This window comes from Panthera tigris, chromosome A1, assembly GCF_018350195.1.
Source record: "Panthera tigris isolate Pti1 chromosome A1, P.tigris_Pti1_mat1.1, whole genome shotgun sequence".
In the NCBI taxonomy this organism is placed as follows: Eukaryota; Metazoa; Chordata; class Mammalia; order Carnivora; family Felidae; genus Panthera; species Panthera tigris.
Genome location: NC_056660.1, coordinates 220,415,301 through 220,437,493, shown reverse-complemented (window position 1 = coordinate 220,437,493; position 22,193 = coordinate 220,415,301).

Here is a 22,193-nt window from a genome sequence, read left to right as displayed (position 1 = left end):
TTTAATTGTTTAAAGTCATTTCTGCTACCATGCATCTGTTAGCATCGGTAAAATTAAAAAGAAAAAAAAAACTGACAATACCAAGTATAGACAATGATGCAGAACGCCTGTAACCCTCACACACTGCTTGTGGGAATATAAAACATACAAACACTTTCAGCAAACATTTTGGTCATTTCTTGAAAAGTTAAACATACACCTCTTATGTGATGCCACTATCTCATTCCAAGGTATTTACCCCAAAGAAGAGAAAGCATCTGTCCATTCAAAGACTGATATACAGATGATTGAATTTGTTCCTAACAGCAAAAAATTGGAAACAATCCAAATGTACCAATAGATACATGCATACAGTGAAACACTACTCTTCAGTTAAAAGGAAAAAAAAAACTACTTCTATACTTGAAAACTGAACCACACGGTCTTTATGTTGACTGAAACGAGCCAGACACAAATAGTATATAAGGAACTACTATATAGTCCCATTTATAAAAAAATTAAAAATATGGAAACTAAATCAAAATGCCAGAAGCCAGGAAAGTGATTGGTGGAGGATGGGGGTACGGCAAGGGGTCACAAAGAGATGGTGAAAATGTGCCATATCTTGATTACGGTGTCAGAGGCATACACATCTGATTTGCCCTTTACATGTGTGCAGCTTATTTTACAGGCTACACTCAGGAAAGTTGCAAAACTACACACCTTCCTCAATTTTTCTTCAATGAAACATTACTGTAATTAAACTGTTCATGCTGTATTACATCCAGAATAAGGTAACAACGCGCACGCCTTTAACTCCACTTCCTAGTTTCTACAGGAGCCATATTTGAGATGGAATAAAACCACCTACTTTATATTTCTAACAGTTTCTTAAGTTGTACACAGCATTCCTCATTCAATCAAAGTTTAAGACAACTTTAAACTTAATGTCCTGGTACCTATTCAGATAATAGTTCAGTAAAATTTTATATGGGCAAATAAAGTGCTATTCCATTTCAAACAATGGCTGCTGTGAAATGCTTAATTCCTTCTTGATACACGTATATCATTGTCCATTTATTTCTAACTTCTGTTTAATGTGTATTGAAATCTCACCATACCGTATCTTCAGCGTCTATGCCACAGCAGGTGACTCTATATTACAGAAAAATAATTGAGCTTTCTCAGGCTCTAACCGCATTTGACAGGCCTTAAGCTGAAAATACTTTATATAGCATCGTAAAGCTGATATTGATACAGAGTGGCTTTACAGGATCTCCCTCTTGTTCTTATTTACTTATTTACTAAATTGAACTTTTTCTTTGGGTTTCATGGTGACTCCATTAACTTCTGAATACCGTTGTCTCCTTCCACCCGCAGTTACGCTGACGGTAATATCTGGTTTCCTCTCCTGTCAACTTGTTTGTGTTTTTTTTTTTTTCACTCTCGGCAAAAGTCAATAATTTGCTGCCGCCGCGTCATAAAGAACAAGGGACTTCTATCTGCCTTGCTGACTCTGTTTTCCTTATTAAAATAATTTCAAGTCTCCACAGGAATACAGGGTCTTAACATACCCCAGACTGAAATAACATTTGTACTCTCTTGTGTACATCAAATATATGGCCTTAAGTTTTTGTAATAATGGTGCAGCGGTAAAAATTGTGGTGAAAACAGCAGCAACTTGGGGGGCTCACTCTCCGGGATGAAAACAGCACAGGGACATGACAACAGCAAACGGTACTTACGGATGCTTGGGCTACTTGCTTAAATCACGTTTGCCTTCATTTCCTCAGATAAAAAAGGAGGGTAAAAAAAGTATGAAATGCGTCCATGGATATGAGGGAATCAGATTAAATGAGTTAGTAGATATGCACTATCAAAAAGGTAACCTACAAAATAAGGTCCCAATAAAAATTAGCGACTGTTTTTAGTCAAACAGGCAATATACACACTATGAAAACTCAAAAGAAAACTTTTTTCATTGCTTAATGATGATGTCCAATTGGATGTAGGCTAAATATGTCATACTTTTGCGTATATTGTGAACCCTAAGGAAAATTTTCCCATTAGAGATGTAAAATGAAATTATACCATGATATTTTTGGCAATTATGTTACAAAGCATAATAAAAACAATTCTTCTGGACACCTAAACTGCTAATATCAAGGGAACAATTTTGACATCTGTAACAAAAGAGCAGGTATATGTGTGTGTATACATAAATCGGATGACCTTAGAGATGTTTATTGAGAAAATATTGTGCATTATGTCATTGCTTATAATAGTGAAAAACTGCAGATACTAATGTATTGATTAGATGTAAATAAGAAAGTCTGATAAATGAATGCATCATTAGTATACATATACCAATATGTTTTTTAAATTTTTTAACGTTTATTTATTATTGAGAGACAGAGAGACACGGAGCATGAGCAGTGGAGGGGCAGAGAGAGAGAGACACAGAATCCGAAGCAGGCTCCAGGCTCTGAGCTGTCAGCACAGAGCCTGAGGCAGGGCTCGAACTCACGAACCGCGAGATCATGATCTGAGCCGAAGTCGGTCGCTTAACCAACTGAGCCACCCAGGTGCCCCAATCAGTATGTTTTTAACGTGGGAAGGTTTTCAACTGGTTTTTAATAGAAAAAAGCTGGTTATCATATAACTTAAGCCTATTTATACATTGTTTAAAAGGTTTTATATGTTTTTATTTACTTCTGAGAAAGAGACAAAGCGTGAGTTGGGGAGGGCAGAGAAAGAGGAGACACAGAATCCTAGCAGGCTTTAGGCTCCGAGAAGTCAGCACAGAGCCCAACACAGGGCTTGAACTGATGAACTGTGAGATCTTGGCCTGAGCCTAACACTTAACCCACTGAGCCATCCAGGCATCCCAACCTCTTTATACATTTTTAAAGGAAGGTTATGCATCATGAGAAACTCAAGATTTTTTCTTGATTGACATTGGAGTTTTGGTAGGCTAACTCACCATTTCTTGTTCCTAACAAGTGTAAGCTAGAGAAAAATGAAGAAAATGCATAATCTTCGATTTGTTTTACTTATCCCTCCCTGTTCCGATTTTTTCTCCTTTTTTTGTATACGTCTATGCAAACAAAGGGAAGAAGGAGCTACAACTTACATTCTTGCATAAAGTTCAGGTTTAAATATATTAAGTTACAGAGATACATGACTTCTTTCAGAGTAGATGCTGATTGTCTCATAGTTCAGTTTTCGATGACACCAGAAGTTGCATCAACTGAAAAACATCAGTACCAACTTCTTATGGTTGACAAGTGGTATTAGCTGTACTCTCATTTTCACTCTAACCTCTTCCATCAAGAATGGATAAAAATCAGTAAACCTGATTCCAATCCCATAGAGAAACAGGTCAGCTACCATATAGGGGTGTGGCTTGTGGGATGAGACCGTAGCCAGAAAAAAAAGATATAAATATTTTGGTATTGGGTAAAATCCCTCCCATGCTTTTGTGTAATCTGTTTTTCACTGTTGAATGAGCCCTGGAAGTATCATTGTAGTGAATGGGTGAAATCTGAGATGCCTGGTGAGCACTGGAGAAGAAATAGACTGGAGAAGAAATAGACTGGAGAAGAAATAGAAAGAACCCATTTCCTTTCACTTAGTTTCTATTGTTTTCCAATTTTCTATTACAAAACTTCAGACAAATATAAAAAGTAAAGGACACAGTATTGATAGACACCTACGCTCGCGTCATCCAGCTTCATCATTTGGCTATCTGTGGCCAATCTTGTTTCCTCTATATTCTCTCACTCTGTTCTTGGACACAGTTGAAGCAAAACCTAGACGCAATGTTATCCTGTCTCTAAATACTTCAGTGTGCTGTGTAAAAGATAAAGGGTCCTTCCCCACCCCCGACCGCAACATATCCATTGTATCATTAATGCAGTGTTGTGGGTTTTTGTTTGTTTGTTTGTTTTTGTTTTTGTTTGAATTTTGGCTTTTGCTTTGGCTTTGGCTGTAAGTGACTAATGTTATTAGGCATACCATGACAATATAGTCTAGCTCACTATATTTCTGCATTTGGACTGCCGTTGTGTTCCCTGTAGCAGTAGAGTGTTGATGTTATTTTATCGCACCCTTCAAGAAGAGGTTAGCTGGCCAATGATATCTGAAATTTGATTCCAGAAGCTATTACCCTAATTTACCAACGTGTCCTACTGATGGTGGTTAAGAGTAACATCTGAAGGCTTATTATTTATTATAAAGCTTAGAAATTGACATGTCACTCATTTGTCAAGGGAAGCTCCGTAGTCCCCAGCTGCTTATCAAATAAAATATAAATTTCTTGCCCATTATTAAAATTTCATCTTGATCTGCCTATACAGTAACTTCCAACCATTTCAAAGAAAAGTCTCTTGAATTGTTATCAGAATACAATTTCCTGATCTCTGCATTTTTATTCTTGGGGCTTACCTGACTTCTTTCCAAACTTCAACATATGTGTTTATGTAAAAGGACCTATAGTATTTGACAGCTCTCACAGTGTTTAATGTAAGTACCAGATATAGAGTAGACCCACAGTAAATACTTGCTGAACACACAGTATAGTGTCCTATTGAACAAAATATCGGTTTCCTGTAACTGGCAGATGTTTACCAGCTCCATCATTTTACTATTCTGTTTAAAAGCAGCACAGGGAAATCTTTGGGGAATTAGACTTCCAGATGCTTCTGCCCTGCTTGGGTATATGAAAAGCTTTCACAATTCACCACACTAGAACTATCTCATTCAGGGCAGTTATCTCAAAGGGGTTACAAAGCAAGGTCTGTTTACCATTATCACATAGTGTTATTTTTCTTATCTAAAGACCAAAAATGAGGGGCTTGATTTCTAATGGAGAAAACACTGGTTATTTTAAGGTACCTTTTTATATACGTCATCTTCCATAATGATAAAAGAACTTTACAATTTCATTAAGTGTTGTGCAGTCTTACTCTGTATGTACTCTTCTCCACTTAAAAATGAGTTATTTTTAAATTCATAAAATTGTCATTTTAAGTCTGTTTTTTTTACTAATTTTAAACTCAGTGTTATGGATCTGAAAATATAAGAATTATATATTATTAATAAACATTTCTTGAGAAAATTAATATTTCACAATTTATATCTTCATTTATAATTAAAGCATGCAGCTTATTATATTAACGACAGAGGACAAACATACTCACAACTAGTTGCAAGATGATGGATTGTGGTAAACTTAAGTTGCTACACTCTGCTTTTAGTGGCTTTAATTAAGAAAAAAATCACATAATTATAAAACTTATTCTAAAGCATGATGATTTAGCAATAATTTAAATGCATAAAATTATAATAAGAATGGGAGTAAGATTTTTATTTTATTTTATTTTATTTTATTTTATTTTATTTTTTTGGGGGAGTAAGATTTTTATACATAACTTGAAGTAATTCTACTTATTCCAGAATTATTACGACATAAGCTTTATATTTTCTCTCCAACACTTACAATTAATAGGAAGACTATTATCCTTGTTCTGGTGAACTTTGATTGCTTTCAAAGTTTGCAACTTGATGGGAAAATTCAGGCTTTTCTGAATTGAGTTTTGACATGTTCTTGAATGAACATCTTAGCTAAGGATCTCTATGGAGGAAGCCCTCTTAGGACCAACTCCTCAATTCATTTTTCGAAAAGGCAGGGGAATACATGGGCTGGTCAAAGGTCATAATGTGTAAAAATTCTGATGTCTTAGGGGTAAATACTTTATGCTCAGTAGGTCTGAGGTTTGGTAGTGAGCCTAAGAGACTCAGACACAGAAGAGCCCTGAAGCTCGTGGAAGTTGAGGGTGTCTTTAAATTGCCCTGAGACCTGACATAATCTCTTGACCATCACGGTATCAAAAAAGAAGAAAATTTTAGTAGTCTAATACAAGTATTTCTGTTTGAGTTAGTACTGAAGGGCACCCTTATGAGGGATTTTTGCTGGTATGGTTTTCATACAAAGTAAACACAGGAGCACTCTTGTACCACTGCGTTTTGTGACCTGGTATACAACATAGAGACATCCACTAGAAGGACTTCATTTTTTTTTAATTTTTTTTTTAATGTTTAGTTATTTTTTTTTTTGAGACAGAGAGAGAGAGCATGAGCGGGGAAGGGGCAGAGAGAGAGGGAGACACAGAGTCTGAAGCAGCCTCCAGGCTCTGAGCTGTCAGCACACAGCCGAACCTGGGGCTCAAACTCGTCAACCGCGAGATCATGACCTGAGCCAAAGTCGGACGCAGAAGGATTTCATTCTTAGGTTTTACATTACACCTCCTGAGTATTGCTGTTATGCAAGCAAGCAAGACTTATGACATTCGTGTAGGTAAAGGGGGTTCTTATAGTAGAAACTCTGCCCTAATCTATTTGGAATTCAGTGTTGGGGCTTTGCCCAACTAAGCACTACATACAATGGCCCCTCAGTATTCCAGAACTACTGAGGAAGAGATTAAATCAGAGGAAAGGCAGACCTTCAAGGTAGTGTAGGAAGCCTATAAAAAACTGACATACCCATTAAAGCTACTTTGAGAGGCAACATCCTGCCAATAAAAGATACTCTCACTGAATTGCCAAGCAAAGTCAGGGGCAAGTGTTTTGCAAGCCATTGAATCACAAAGCATAAATCCCATAATAGGGACATTCCAGAAGAAACCAATCATTATCAGGAAATTTGTCACTGCCAGTGGGCAATGGAGGCTTATTTCCAGGAGGGAAGCAGGTAAGAGCTAATTAGGGACACAGAGTTATACCAACAGCTACTTCTTAGCAGGACCTGAACTCTTGCCAAGAACAAGGTTATAGAAAGTTTTTGCTAGGTAGGGTACTTAGATTTAGTGTAACATTCCTCAAATCAACAATGTTAGGATATGGCTTATTGGGGATTGCAATTCATCAGTTACTCCAGAGCCTTCTCTGAAAGTCAAGCTCTTTGTGTATTCTGATTCCATATAATATGTCCATTTTATAGTGTTATGTACTTTTCAAAGAGATGGGTGGCATATTATTTCCTTTGAGAATTACTGTATGTTTAAGGTGAGCAAATAATATTATTGTGTTCATTTTGCAGATGACGAAATCAAGGCTAACGTAAAGTAAGTGAATCCTGCTTGAGGTCACATGGATAATAATTAAAAAAAATAAGCTAGACATTTGCTGACGTTCCATTGTTCTATGTTCATTTGACACAGAGTCTGGCAAATTGGTATCTTAAAGGACTAGCTAGTAAATGTTTTAGAGTTTACAATAAAAAGGCAAAATTAAAGATTTTTTTATGTACTTAGGATATTTTAAAATGTAACCATTAAAAAATACAAAATAACCACTAAAAAATAAATATTTGGCTTAAATAGTTATTTGCAATACCAACTTAAACTAATAGTGATGTGTTGACTAGTGCTATATCATTATGGATCTTTTATTCAAGTTGTATTTTGATAGAAGAAACTTACACTAATCTTGATTTATACTGACCATGCTATGAAATAACAGTCATATCCACAACGTTATAAAATAATATAAATCATTTCTATACTTTATATACACTAATATTTCAGTTAAAAACTCATCAAATCAATCCCTTGTAAAATAAAATTATCATGACTTTCAGTTAAATAGATTTATATTTACATTTTTTTTCTCCACAGGTAAAATTCATAGATTAAAATAAACACATAGTGTATCTCGTAGCATTTCCAAAAGTAGAACAAAGATATTCAGGTATCTGATATCTCCATCATAAAAATATGGTTGTACACTCTGTCCAGACAATGACTTTATGAGTTTAATTATGATTTGTTATGATAATGTAGAAAGGAATTCTAAGCTTATAAACATACACAAGCATAGCTCTTTATTATGTTTCCTCCCATCCTCAGGAAAAATTTAACCTAAGAACGTAGGCTTTGGAAAAAGATTTTGATTTTTTTCCTCAAATATAAGTAAATGGAAGATTTTTATTGAATATAAAAATAAGAAAAATGTCTATATGCTCTTTAATGAAGAAATTGAAACCAATCATTTTGTCTTCCCAGTTTTCCAGGCCTTTATATTCTTTATGAACAAATGATAAATTAAAGACAGTGACAGCAATGGTTGGTACTACAACTGAAATGCCATTTAAAAATCACTATAAATGATTACAGCTTTGCTATGAGCTTTTAAGATTTTTTATCTTGAAACTTTTAAGACAGGGCCATTGTTTTTTAGAGAAAAGTTTACTGACTACACATTTTTGTAGATGAATGAATGACCTTTAATTTCTTCCCTTACTTGTACATGTAGAAATTACCCAGGGAAAAGAAAGTGCCAATTTGTCATTCTACAGTATGGTATATAAATTGAAGTAATCTTAGGGAAGGCTTGGAATCTATGTTTAGATGAAAAACAACAGATTCTCTTGGAGGACCAAGGTAACCACGAAAATCTGCCAAATTAACAAGCTTTGCCTTTCTGCATCGTACCATATTCAAGATTTTTCTTCTAAATATGGGCACACGTGGCACTGAGTACTAAGAATATGCAAGAGTGCGGTACTTTGTGTTTGACCTGAAATCATTTTTTTCTACCCTGACTGAATAGCTCTAGAACTCGAAGTGTGAGTTGACTCTGAACTTATCGTAATGGCAAAACAAAGTTATAAAATAGAGAGAGAGTGTTATTTTGTGCTATTGATATCTACCTATTTTGTTCACAAAAATAAAAATGTAAGTGGATGGTTATTTCTAAAATACCATGATGGTTAGGTCATGTAGAAGGCCACCAAGCACGTGCTCACGTACTTCTGCATGGATATATCTGACATTCTAATATGCACTTGGGGAAATCAATGTAAAAAAAAAAAAAAAAGTGCTGGATTCAGTAGGGTGTGGTGTGATGACACTTTGGAAAGAAATCCAACCACTTGGTCTAAAAGCAAAAACAAGAAGTAGTGATGATGTTTTTTTCTATGTCACCTTGGCTAGGTGACAGTCACCAGCTCTTCTCGAATCAAACACTAATCTAGGTGTGCTGGGAAGGTATTTTGGAGATGTGATTAAAGTTCGTAAAAAATTGACCTTAAGTAAGGGAGATTATCCTTGATAATTTGGGTGGGCTTATTCAATCACTGGAAAGTCTTAAAGAGCATAACTGAAACTTCCCTGAAAAAAAATAAAAAGTAATTCTTCCTGTGGAGAGCAGCTTTGCCTGTATCCTAGACACGCAGCCTGCCCCCGATGACCTGCCCTACAACTATTGAACTTGTCTAGCCAGCTCCTACATTTTCAGAAGCCAATTCCTGGCAATAAAATTCATAATATTTATACCCACTGGTTCTTATTCTCCAGTGCAACCATGACTGATACACCTAGACGCTCACTTGATTAAAGATTTAAAAACTTTCTGCACAATTCCCAAAGGGAAAGTAAATCTTTTATAATGTTAACATCAAATACCTAGTGGTCGGCTAACAATAACAACGACAACACAAATAGTAGCAGCAAAAAAACTAAACATCTAGGGATCAAGAGTATAACATGAAACAGAATATGGAATAACAAATTCAGACAGATTATTAATTAGGTTCAGTTGGGAAGACAAATTTGGTCCCCATCTTAGCCACTTTCCTGCAATCTCCCTTTTTCTTTTCTTTCTTTTTTTTTTAACATTTCTTTTTACATTCAAATGGTTGCATTACTGAGACATCTGCAGCATTACATGCAAGTGTAAAGATAACTCTGTAAAGGCTAACTTCTGTATTCTCTGTATTCCACTATCATCTGTGTTGGTGGTAGATAGAATTCTATAATAATCCCAATGACTCTCACTCTTCTATTTTACTTATTTAATTTTTTTAATGGTTATTTTTGAGCGATAGCGTGAGTGGGGGAGGGGCAGAGAGAGAGGGAGACACAGAATCCGAAGCAGGCTCCAGGCTCTGAGCTGTCAGCAGAGCCTGACATGGTGCTCAAACCCATGAACTGCGAGATCATGTCCTGAGCTGAAGTCAGGTGCCTAACCGAGCCAACTAGGCACCCCTGACCCTCATTCTTTTACAATAGCAAAAGAAATGTTTGCAGATGTAACTAAAATTACAAATAACAGTAAATAAAGAGATTATCTTGGTAAATGCAATCTAATTTAATGTGCCATTTAAAAACAGCTTTTTCTCCAATAAGGGATAGAACCAGAAGTCAAAGATGTAAAAAGAGAGGGGCTGGTTTGGGCTTTCCTGTGGAAAGGACCTGAGAGTAGTCTCTATCTGAGAGAGACTCCCAGTTGACAGGGAGAAAACAGGAGCTCAATCCTACAACAAGGGTGACTTTATTCAGCCAAGAACCTGAATGAGCTTGGAATCTGACCCTTCTCTAGATCCTCCAGATAAGAGGTCAGCCTGGGTGAAACCTTGACTTCCACCCTGTGATACTCTGATTAAAGAGCACAAGTGAGCCTGCCCAGACTTCTGGTATACAGAAATGTGAGATAACAGGTGTTCATTTATGCCGAAAGTTTGTAGTGATTTGTTACATAGCATACAAAATAAATAGATAGATAAATAAATAAATAAATAAATAAATAAAAAACACTAACATCATCCACTGCAAGATATTTGAGTCTCTTCAGTACAGAGAGCACATTTTATTTCCTGTTGTTCTCAGTACCATATGTAACAGTTAATTACATGAATGAAAGGAATGCCACAGTAGATCTTAACAACTGACCTTTAATGACTTAGTTTAGACTAGCCCTTTCCCCCACTCTTTGATATGTGTTGATTCAATATAACGTGTGGAAAAAAGAGTAAGACTGGGTACTTTCAATTTTTAAGATAATGTTCATCAATAATATGTCAATAGCCATGTGTATTTTATTCCATTTTAATTTTTGCATGTGACATGTTGTATATTTTAACCTATCTGAATTAATGAGGACTAAAAAAATCGGGGTAATATAGAAAGACCTCCCAATTGCCTTCCAGTGAATTATAAAGGACTTAGATGGGTCTAGAGTGGAGTTGTCCAGAAGTCTGCACTTTCCCTAATTTGTGCTAATCCCAATATGATAATATTCTACTTCAGTGGATCAGGCAAAGCGTATATAATTTGACTGGGGTGGGGGTGGCGTGGAGGAGATCATCTAGATACTGAGAGATCCAGAGGTTAAATAATCCGATGACTCAGGGTGTCTGGGTGGCTCAGTAGGTTAAGCTTGTGACTCTTGATTTCAGCTCAGGTCATGATCTATGGTTCATGAGATGTACCCCTGCATGTCGCTCCACGCTGATGGTGCGGAGCCTGCTTGGAATTCTTTCCTTCTCTCTCTGTCCCTCCCCTGATCGCATGCGTGCTCTTGCTCTCCCTCGTTCTCTCTCAAAAGAAAAATAAATAAATAAATAAAATGACTCAGTTTACATAAGTGAATAAGGACTCATAACTTTTCTTTAAAAATTAGAAACATATTAATAATGACTTAATTTTGGGCATTTCAGAAATAATTTAACAAAGGAATTTTTGTTTCACTTTTTGGGGAGATTTTCCCAGAATTTAAGTTGATTGATTTACAAAGGACACAATGGCGAGGATTTTGAAGAGCAGCTACACTTGAAACTTCCAACTAGTATAATTTCGATCCTCTGAGAAATTCCGTTATGTGAGAAAACAGTACCCTTTAGTGCAACAGACATTTTATACAGTTATTTATAATGTATTCCCTTTCATTTGCTCACAACAAAGAGAAACTTCAAAAATATCAAAACAACACCTGTAGAAAGGTTCTGATTCTCCAGTCCCCTGGTTGCCTGCACTGACTCCCCAACAGCAACACTTACATGGCCATAATGGCCCCATTAGTCTGCGTATGAAATAAGAACTCCAAAGCTGGGAGAACTGAGCTGTTTTCAAAACCTTAGTTTTTAAATTTGCAAAATAAGGATAACAATACCTACATTTAAGATCTTTACCTAATTTCAGTAAGACATTCTGGAAAGTTTCATTAATGCTTAGTTCTTAATAAATGGTAGCTCTTATTTACTAGAATTATTAATATAGCTTTAATAACAAGTAGCAATATTTTTATTTAAAAAATAGATGAAACATAAGCGGATCTGAAAAGGACACTGGCCACATTTTAGACCATAATGGGGTACAGGCATTTCTTTTTTCCTATTAAGTAATAGGAAAATTGAGCTTTGCAGAATTTCAATGTTAATATTTTAACATTTATTAGTGGGTAAAGTCTTTTTCCAAAGGAAAAATGAGATCATTTCTGTGTGTATAAACCTTTTTTCCCTTTATGTTCTGGTAAAAAAGTAAAATAAAATAAATAGATAAAAAACAAGTAAATACATTACCCATTTTTCATAAAGAATGACTGAATGATTTACTCTTCTGGCCTCTGACAATCAAAAGAGGAACTCAATTTTATATCACGTGGTGTACATTTTTATCATAAGCTTGAGGAATTACTGTTCTGCTCCCATTAATGAAAACACAAGCATGATTTTAATTAGCCTGAATGTGCCCTGGAAAAGCACAAATCCCTTAATCAGATATGAGAGATGAATACTGGTCACCACCTCTACATGCCAAATTCATCATATCCTTAATAAAAAAAACACAAAAAAACAAAACACACCTTATTCGTTCTTCCAATTATTTCTTCTAATGAAAATTACAGGTGCTGTCATAAACAAAACATAATTACAGATACAATAAATTCATCAAAGAAACAGCTTTTGTTTCCCTACATATAAACCTGTTTTAATAGTTACATTAATAAATTCACTTTTACGGAAGGGGATATTTAAGTTGTCCATTTATAATTACAGGCACAAGAATTCTTCAATTGAGTAGATCTTTGATGAAATCACAGTATTTTAGACATTTTTACGTCATCAAATTTATAGCAGCAGTATCTCAACCCTTCTAGCAAATTTGCAAGTCCATTCCCTTGGCGTGTTCATGGTCATTGTGAGGGACTTCCTTCTTTTCAGTAATACCACTTAACTTTCCCAGGGATTGTACTTATCATGGTGTGCTCCATTCTCGTGTTTTGGAGTGAAAAAGCAAACTTAAATCCATTCTTCTATTTAATCAACTTGCTGTCACTTCTAGGATCAAGTACACATGCAATTTAAATCTATTTTCTCTGCTTTTGCAAAAACAAAAAAATACTAGCTATTATGTCTAAAATAGGAATTGGGCTTGGTTTGCACACTAAAAGGGCACAAAAGTAAATTCAAATCGTAGAAATTACATGAACGCCTCAGATGGAGTGGTAATTATCCAGTTATTTGGTAAAATATGTTTTGTAATGGTGTTTGCAATTTCATCAAACCCCCTATTAATTTGGAAACATTCAGGTATTTCGCCCAAAATAATTCTACATCACCACTTTTGATCTTTTAGGAAGTTTTGCTTGATATAGCTTACATTTTAAGTCCACATATGAGATGTGTGCCCTTATACTGGTTTTCCCTGCTTCATCAGCAGTCATTCTGCACTCCAGATATTGTCTGTATTTAATCTGTCAGCACAGTCAAGATTGTTAAAGTCTTAATGCCAGGTGGGCTGACCTCTTCTGATACCTCCACACATATACAATTGACACTATTTCATATCCATGCTATTTTTAAATAATAAGCTCATTTTTTCCTAATTGGTAATGTTTCCAAGTGACATTTCAAAGGTAATGAAAAATCAGTGAATGACAGTAATGTCTATTGATAAATGAATGAAGGTGTGGCTATGATGCTAAAGATATACTGATTTAGAAAATCAATTTGAGGCAATAGTTTGGAAACTCAACTATGAAATACAGTGCTTGCAACTATTTGGCTGTTTTGGATAAGAACCTCAATTTGTTAATAAGAGTATGTAGAAAACCCACAGACACAGACACACACACACACGCGCACACACATACACACACACACACACACACACACAGATGCACACATGAAAAAAATGGAAAAGAAACAAATTTCATTTATTTTAGATTAACACCCTGTCCTTTTCAAGGACAAAGGGCAAATTGCTGAGCGAATAGTAAAGGAAGCTTATTTGGGCTAACTTTTCATTATGATATGATGCTATCTTTGTTTTTTCCATATTCTTAATATTACATTAGAATTAGATTGTCTTGTTCATATTCTTCCTCTTTCCATTCACTAGGAAATAGATTCATGCCAAAGTAGTTTGTTTTGTTTACAAACTATTGTCACAAAAATGAGAGTTCATAATTCTTTAATAGCCAAGAAGATTCATGGGAGAAGACTGCACAAAGCATTTGCATATCTCTTTCACTTCTTCAACCCGGCTGTAAGAAATGGGTGGAATGCTAAATTACCATCTTTAGTAGATTTATGAATAAATAAAATGGTGTAATAATAGTAAATCACACTGAAATGGTCACATTAGCGTGTTCTTTTACTGTCTTCACATAACAATGCCATATTTTGTGACATGAATTTTATACAGAACATTGGGAAAAAACAAGACTCTATAGGTATCCCCTACTTTTTGAACGTTCGCCTTAGGCCACTTGGCTTTTAGAATGTCCTCAATTAGTACCTGTTTTTGATAACTGAAAGAAATCTGAAGGGGATTTTTGCTTTCATGAAAAAGAGAGAAGACTGAAAATCGTTTTCAGCATTTATTGTGCAGTGAGCTCTTAGAGTCCTTATACGCCCAGAGCAGCGGGAAAGGCCCTGCCCAGCTCCTTCCCTGGGAACCACATTCAGCCATCTAAGTTAGCATCTTATCCCCAGAGCTTGGAACCTCATCTCTAAGCATCTGTGCTTTATCTCTACTTATTTTGTGCATCCATTAGTACAAGAAGTTTCAAAAGTATCAGAACAGCCAAGATAGGCTATTTTGGGGGTCTGGGGACACTAAAAATGCTTCCTTATAAATGATTGGGTAATGCTTCATGTTATGTCAGTTTATGAAAGCTTTCATAGGAATGATCCATTTCAGATAGCAGGGAAACCTATATCCTTCAGATAATAATCTTTAAAAAAAGATAATAATCTTGATGATACTGGGAAACTATGTTCATATACATATATATTCACATATACACATATATTCACGTAAATATTCATACATACAGATACACACACACATACACACACACAGAACCCATTTCATCACAACCATGACATTTCAATCTACAGAACCTCTTCCATTTGAATGTTATTTGTGTTATATCAGTTTGTAACAGAATTATCTGAAAATTAACACTAAAGAGGAAAATCTCCACTTTACAATAGTGATTATACCTTATAAATTAGACTGAGAGTTTTGAATAGAATAACATATATTGCCTTTAACTTGTCCCTGTGGGGTGGAATGTTAAACACAGAGTGTAGAGAATTTATGAAGAATAACTATGGTTTTCTTAATTATTTTAATGGTTATTTCTTTCTTTTTTAATTTAATGGGTATTCAACAAACTGTTCATTAGGGGATTTTATGTTTAAATCTATTAATAAAATTAAATGAAAAAGATATATAGTATCATTAAAGTAGCACATAAGAAAAATGCTAGTGCTAAAATAACTCTTTATTTAGTAGGTACCAAGAGATGCATATGAAAACCATATTTCACAAGATAACCCTTTTATTGAAAACAATTGCACCACGAGGGATATTTATCCCTTTCTCCCTGTAGAGGTATAAAAACAAAGTATGTTGTTTTTTTAATCGTAAATTATATACTTTACGGGATATTAAAAGTAGTTCCTAAATAAACAGAATAGAAAAATTGCAAAATTTTAAAGCTTTACTGTATATGGAGATAAAAACAAAACTTTTGTTTGACCTGCTTGAATTGCAGTAAATAAATCAACCATCATTCTGAATGCATCATCTCTATACCAATAAAAAATAATCACTAAAATGACTGAAATAAGGGGTGGCGGGAAGCTTTATAACCATACATGAAAAAAACCAGCAAAGTTTTTGGAAAACAAGAATACATCTATTTCAGAATATAGTTTAAAGATTCCTTTTTTTTTGTAATAGCCCTTTAAACAATATGTAAGGATTAGTCATTTACGTTCTTAAGGACCACTGAAAAATGCATATTTCATTGCATTTCATACATAGGATTATATTAAATAACTAAAAGAAAAAAATCACTATTTTGTTTTCTATTTTCAATTTGCTCAGCTAATATTTTATCTTAATAAACATGCCATTTTTTTACATTTCAATGCAATAGAAAACCTCTTCTGTGAATTGCAATTATTTTCCAGAGAGTTGTATGTAGTAATGGTATTTTTAAAAAGCTATTTGGAAATATTTTCTATTATAATCCTCGAAGCAACTTTGAGTTATAAAACCACAGAACTGTAAGTCACTTCCTGGAAATAGTGGCAAAATAAAAATTTTAAGAACTATAAACGACAGAAAGTATTTGGTACATTAAATATAAATGTCCTCATTTTCTACCAGTAACTGCCAAACGAACACAGAACCACGGTATCTAGCAGTGACCTTTGGAGGAACATCAATGACACCAAAATAATGGTTAGTAAAATGACATTAAAAAATTTTAATGGCTGGTTATTCTTAGTAATTTCTTCAAGGAAATTACTTTTAGGGCGCCTGGGTGGCTCAGTTGGTTGAGTGTCCGACTTTGGTTCAGGTCATGATCTCACCGGTTCGTAGGGTCCAGCCCCACATTGACCTCTGGGCTGATAGCTCAGAGCCTGGAGCCTGCGCCACTCCTTCTTTCTCTGCACCCCCCGCCCCTCCTCCTTCAAAAATAAACACTAAAAAAAAGAAATTATTCTTGTATTGGAATATTGTGCTGGAAATGGATATATTTATTTCCAGATGATTCTAATACCTTCTTAAAAAAAAAAGAAATACTTTATCTTCATAGCTGGGAAATAAGCTTCTCTCTTTCTCTCTCTCCCACACTTTGCACACCCTCCCTATCCTTCCCATGCTTTGTGCCTCTTTCTTGGCATTCTAGTAATTATGCTTTCAATTCAATATATGTTTACCGAGGTTCTACTATAAGGAATCTCCAGTTCCTTCTGTGTGTGACTACCTTACCTGATATTTAGGGGCCCCATGGGTGTGGCTAAAAGGCAGTTTTGCTCCTGTACAAGCCCCTGAATGTTTCAACCACTCTAACTTGTTAGGTTGCTACCATGTCTGGTAAACTAGAAGCATCATCTCAAGTCCACAGTTGGCTAATAAAAATGTCCTCAGTAATTCAATGTTACTGCTGTTTTACTGTTTGATATAAAAATAAAACAATATTAATGCGAGTGATCAAAGACCAAATGTCATTTCTTCAGAGTCAGAATGGTATTTTATAGAGAGACTCTCCTAAGGTATAGTATTTTTTGAACAACATGAACAGCAACATTTTATTAGTGTCCTGGTTATATTTTTGATAGTGAATGATATAAACTGGGAAAAGAAAAACTAGATAAGGCCTATAAATTTCAAGACAACACACAGAAATGTGATTCCTATTTTACAGAAGTTTAGTTGAAAATAAATTGGTTGACACTCTTCTGTCCTGTAATCATGGTTAGCCCACTTTGACATGTACCCAAGTATCAAAATTTCATCAACTAAAATAACTGTAGTCTGCAGCCCCAACAGTGCCATTATTATTAAATTTATATGATCACTATGGATTGGTTGATACAAAAGAGAGCATACAAAGTGTCCACATTTTTATAAGCTGATATGGAAAACTAAATGATGAACATCATAAACATTATGACAGTTACCCAATTGTCTCCTTTAAAAACATTTTTTTAATGTTTATTTATTTTTGAGAGAGACAAAGAATGCGAGTGGGCTAGCGGCAGAGAGAGAGGGAGACACAGAATTCGAAGCACGCTCCAGGCTCTGAGCTATCAGCCCAGAGCCCAACTCGGGGCTCGAACTCATGAGCTGTGAGATTTATGACCTGAGCCGAAGTCGGACACTCAACCGACTGAGCCACCCAGGTGCCCCTCCCAATTGTCTCCTTTAAAAAATTAATTTGTGTATTTTCAAACTAATTTATCTGTAAAAATACCACTAAGTATCATTTTAGGATATTTAATTAATTCTCAAATAATATGTAGCATGTAGAAAAATAAAGTAAAACAATAGGAGTAAACATTACACATATGGAGGGAGCTATACCTATGCTACCTTGACTCTACTATCTTTATATCTATGAATGTGTGTATATGTGTGTGGGGGTATCTCTATCTCTATTTTATACCTATGCTTTTCTAAGAAAGAAAACTTAGATGCCATAAAACACAGACAAATGCATCAATATAGAAATTAAAATAATAAAACTATAAATAAAAGCTTGAAATATTTCCATCCCATTTGAAAGAGAAAGCATTATTATTATTACTATTATTATTATTATTATACTTTATATAAGCATTCATACAAATCAACAAAGCCTGAAATCCCGATCAAAAACTATTAAAAGACTTATACAGGAGGTTCGTGGTGTAGAGATGAGGATACATTCAAAATGACTTATAAACATATGAATAATGTCTGACCATACTCCAGAAATTATGTATTATTATTATTATTTACAAATTTGCATTTTACATCTCATCTTGCATATATGCTATATGATTTGCCTTAATCTGTCTGTTAAAACCTAAAACTTTACTTACAAATCATGGGAGAAAATAATGTATGCATATACACTAAGTCAAAGTACATCATTATAATATGATATGCTATGAGATGATTAGTGTATACAGTAAATAGAAACAGATCAACATTTTCACTTTAAAAATAAATTATTTTACATAATCTTCCTCCAAATCACCTCTTTTTTTTTTTTAACGTTTATTTATTTTTGAGACAGAGAGAGACAGAGCATGAACGGGGGAGGGGCAGAGAGAGAGGGAGACACAGAATCTGAAACAGGCTCCAGGCTCTGAGCTGTCAGCACAGAGCCCGACACGGGGCTCGAACTCACAGACCGCGAGATCGTGACCTGAGTCGAGGTCGGACACTCAACCGACTGAGCCACCCAGGCACCCTCGAAATCACCTCTTCTTGTAAAACACTAATTTTGGTAATATTTCCTTCATTTTAGACTCCTACATTGGACTAAATCATAGCAGGTATAAAGAATGGATAGGTATACTACAAAAAGAAAAAAATAGTAGTGCATATTGAGTCTGAAGAAATAAATTAATGCTGGTGATTTGAGGGGCGCCTGGAGGGCTTAGTCGGTTAAGCGTCTGATTTAAGCTCAGGTCATGATCTTGCAGTTTGTGAGTTAGAGCCCTGCGTTGGGCTCTATGCTGACAGCTCAGAGCCTGGAGCCTGCTTTGGATCTGTGTCTTCCTCTCTCTCTGCCCCTCCCCTGCTCATGCTCTATGCGCCCTCTCCCTCTCCCTCTCCCTCTCCCTCTCCCTCTCCCTCTCTCTCAAAAATAAGAAAACAGTAAAAAAAAGTTTTAATGCTGGTGATTTGACTTTCCAAGTGATCTTCCCCAAATGTTTCCAATTTACACCTCAGTTTGTCTTGTGAAAATTTAAGGGTAAAACCCTTTACAAAACATGATATTGGCAAGGTATACATGTAGTTTAGAAAGAGAATTCACTCTGTGAAACAGAAGATGATGAAGGCAACATGCTGAGCAGGACACTATATAAAACACCATGGATACTTCATTATAATATATAAATATTTGACTTGATTCTAATATATTTTTTCACATAATGTCAAACAGTTTATTATATTGTTCTCCTTAATTTTTGTATTCATAGTGAAGATAGACTAGACACAGCAAAAATTACCTCCAAGATATGGTTAATATAATTTCCAAGTGATTGACCTTCTCTTCTCACTGGCATGTTTTGTATATTTGAATCTAATTGAACTAAACATAACAGAAGATTCAGGCATGGAGCCAGCATCCTTCTTGATTGACCCTGCTCTGAATGCCAACTCTGAAGGAGCTTCAAGAGCAGATCAACCTCTCCAGGCAACGTTTAAAATAGATTCTGCTCCTAAGCAACACAACACAGCTATATACCTGCTGCAACTGGGAAAAATTCTCCAAGAGTTTACATGTATTTAACAGTTGGCAAACATTGTCATTTGTCACCCGTATGTCTTTCCTGGTGAGGCCTGTGTAACACATTAAGTTTTTTTGGAAAAAAAAAAAAAAAAACAGCTGGAGAAATTGTCAAACAATCCATCCTTGGGGCTCCTGGGTGGCTCAGTCGGTTGAGCGTCCGACTTTGGCTCAGGTCACGATCCGCGGTCCGGGAGTTTGAGCCCCGCGTCGGGCTCTGTGCTGACAGCTCAGAGCCTGGAGCCTGTTTCAGATTCTGTGTCTCCCTCTCTCTCTGCCCCTCCCCCGTTCATGTTCTGTCTCTCTCTGTCTCAAAAATAAATAAAAACGGTAAAAACAAAACAAAACAAAACAATCCATCCTTTTTTTAGGGCTTGGAAAATTTTGAGAATTGAAATAATTAACAATCTCGTGTGTCTTATATGCCATTCCAATAATTCTCAGTGTAAACAAAATCCATGAGAGCATTTTTGAGTCCAGAAAGGGAGATGATAATTTAAAGCAGGTGAAGCTATGGTAGACCTTACTAAAAGAACTACTTGGAAAAAGGGGAAGACTACAGGAAGGAAAGAAAAGGCATTAGGAAGATTTTCCTTGCTGGCACTAATGTAAGGCAGGTAATCAAAAATTTTCTGTCCAATAGGTGTAAAAGAAGACTTTTGCGAATTTTAAAAGTGAATATAACCATAACAAATCCAAATGTGCCAGGAGGAACATGTATTTTGCATGGAACCCAAAATCCATGGACCACAAAATCACAGGAAGAGCCCTATTGTATATATTTTCATTTAATTGCACTTTTATGATTATCTTGCCCATTTTGAAACAGAGAGCATGGATCTCTCTCTATATATGCTTTTATACAGAGAACTGCCAGTGTAGGTATAATTTCAAGGTAAATTGAATCTCCTGTATTATGTAGTGAAACAATCTATTATTAGGATGGCAAGCTAATAGGCATCAGATACAAAGAGTACCAGGACAGAATAAAACATTTTGTTCATTTTTTCATGTCCTTTTTACTTTAACCAAAAATTTAGGATTCATGTCAATTAAGTTGATTCTAGTTCCTTGTACAACATTTGCAGAAGAATATCTATCCCAATACGGCTTCTTACAATCAATACATTATCTTCCTTAATATAAAATATTGTAGCATGTCAAATGGAAATGAAAAGACAGCTGGGGTAGTAGTAATGATATTGGACAAAATAGGCTTTAAAACAAAGACTGTAACAAGAGACAAAGAAGAACACCATATAATGATAAAAGGAGCAATCCAACGACAGGATATAATAATTGCAAATGTGCACGTAACATGGGAGTACCTAAATACTTAAAACAATTATTAAACATAAAGGAAGAGATTGACCATAATACAATAATAGTAGGGGATATTCAGAACACTCCACTCAAAAGCAGTGGAATACACATTCTTTTCAAGTGTGCATGGAACATTATTCAGAACAGAGCACATGTTAGGCCACAAAACCAGTTTCATTAAATTAAAAAAGACTAAAATCATACCATGTATCTTCTTCAACCACCACATTACAAAACTAGAAATCAATCACAAAAAATAATCTAGAAAAAACACAAATGCATGGAGGCTAATAACATGCTCTAAACAATGAATTGGACAACCATGAAATTAAAGAGGAAATAAAAATATAGAGAGAGATAAATGAAAATGAAAACACAATGGTCCAAAATCTTTGGGATTCAGCAAAAGATGTTCCAAGGTGGAAGATTATAGCAGTACAGGCCCACCTCAAGAAACAAGAAAAATCTCAAACAATCTAATCTTACACCTAAAGGAACTAGAAAAATAAGAACACAGAAAACTCAAAGTCAATAGAAGAAAATAAATAATAAAGATTAGGATAAATAAATGGAATAGAGGCAAAACAAAGAAAAAAAAGAGAAAGAAAAGAAAAAAGAAAAAGAAAGACAAAAAAAGCAAAAAAAAAAAAAAAAAAAAAAAAAGCAACTGCAGTACCTGGGTGACTCAGCCATTTGTGTCTCACTCCAGATTTAAGTTTAGGTCATAAACTCCTGGTTTGTGGGATCAAGCCCCGCATTAAGCTCTGTGCTGACAGCAAAGAGCCTGCTTGGGATACTCT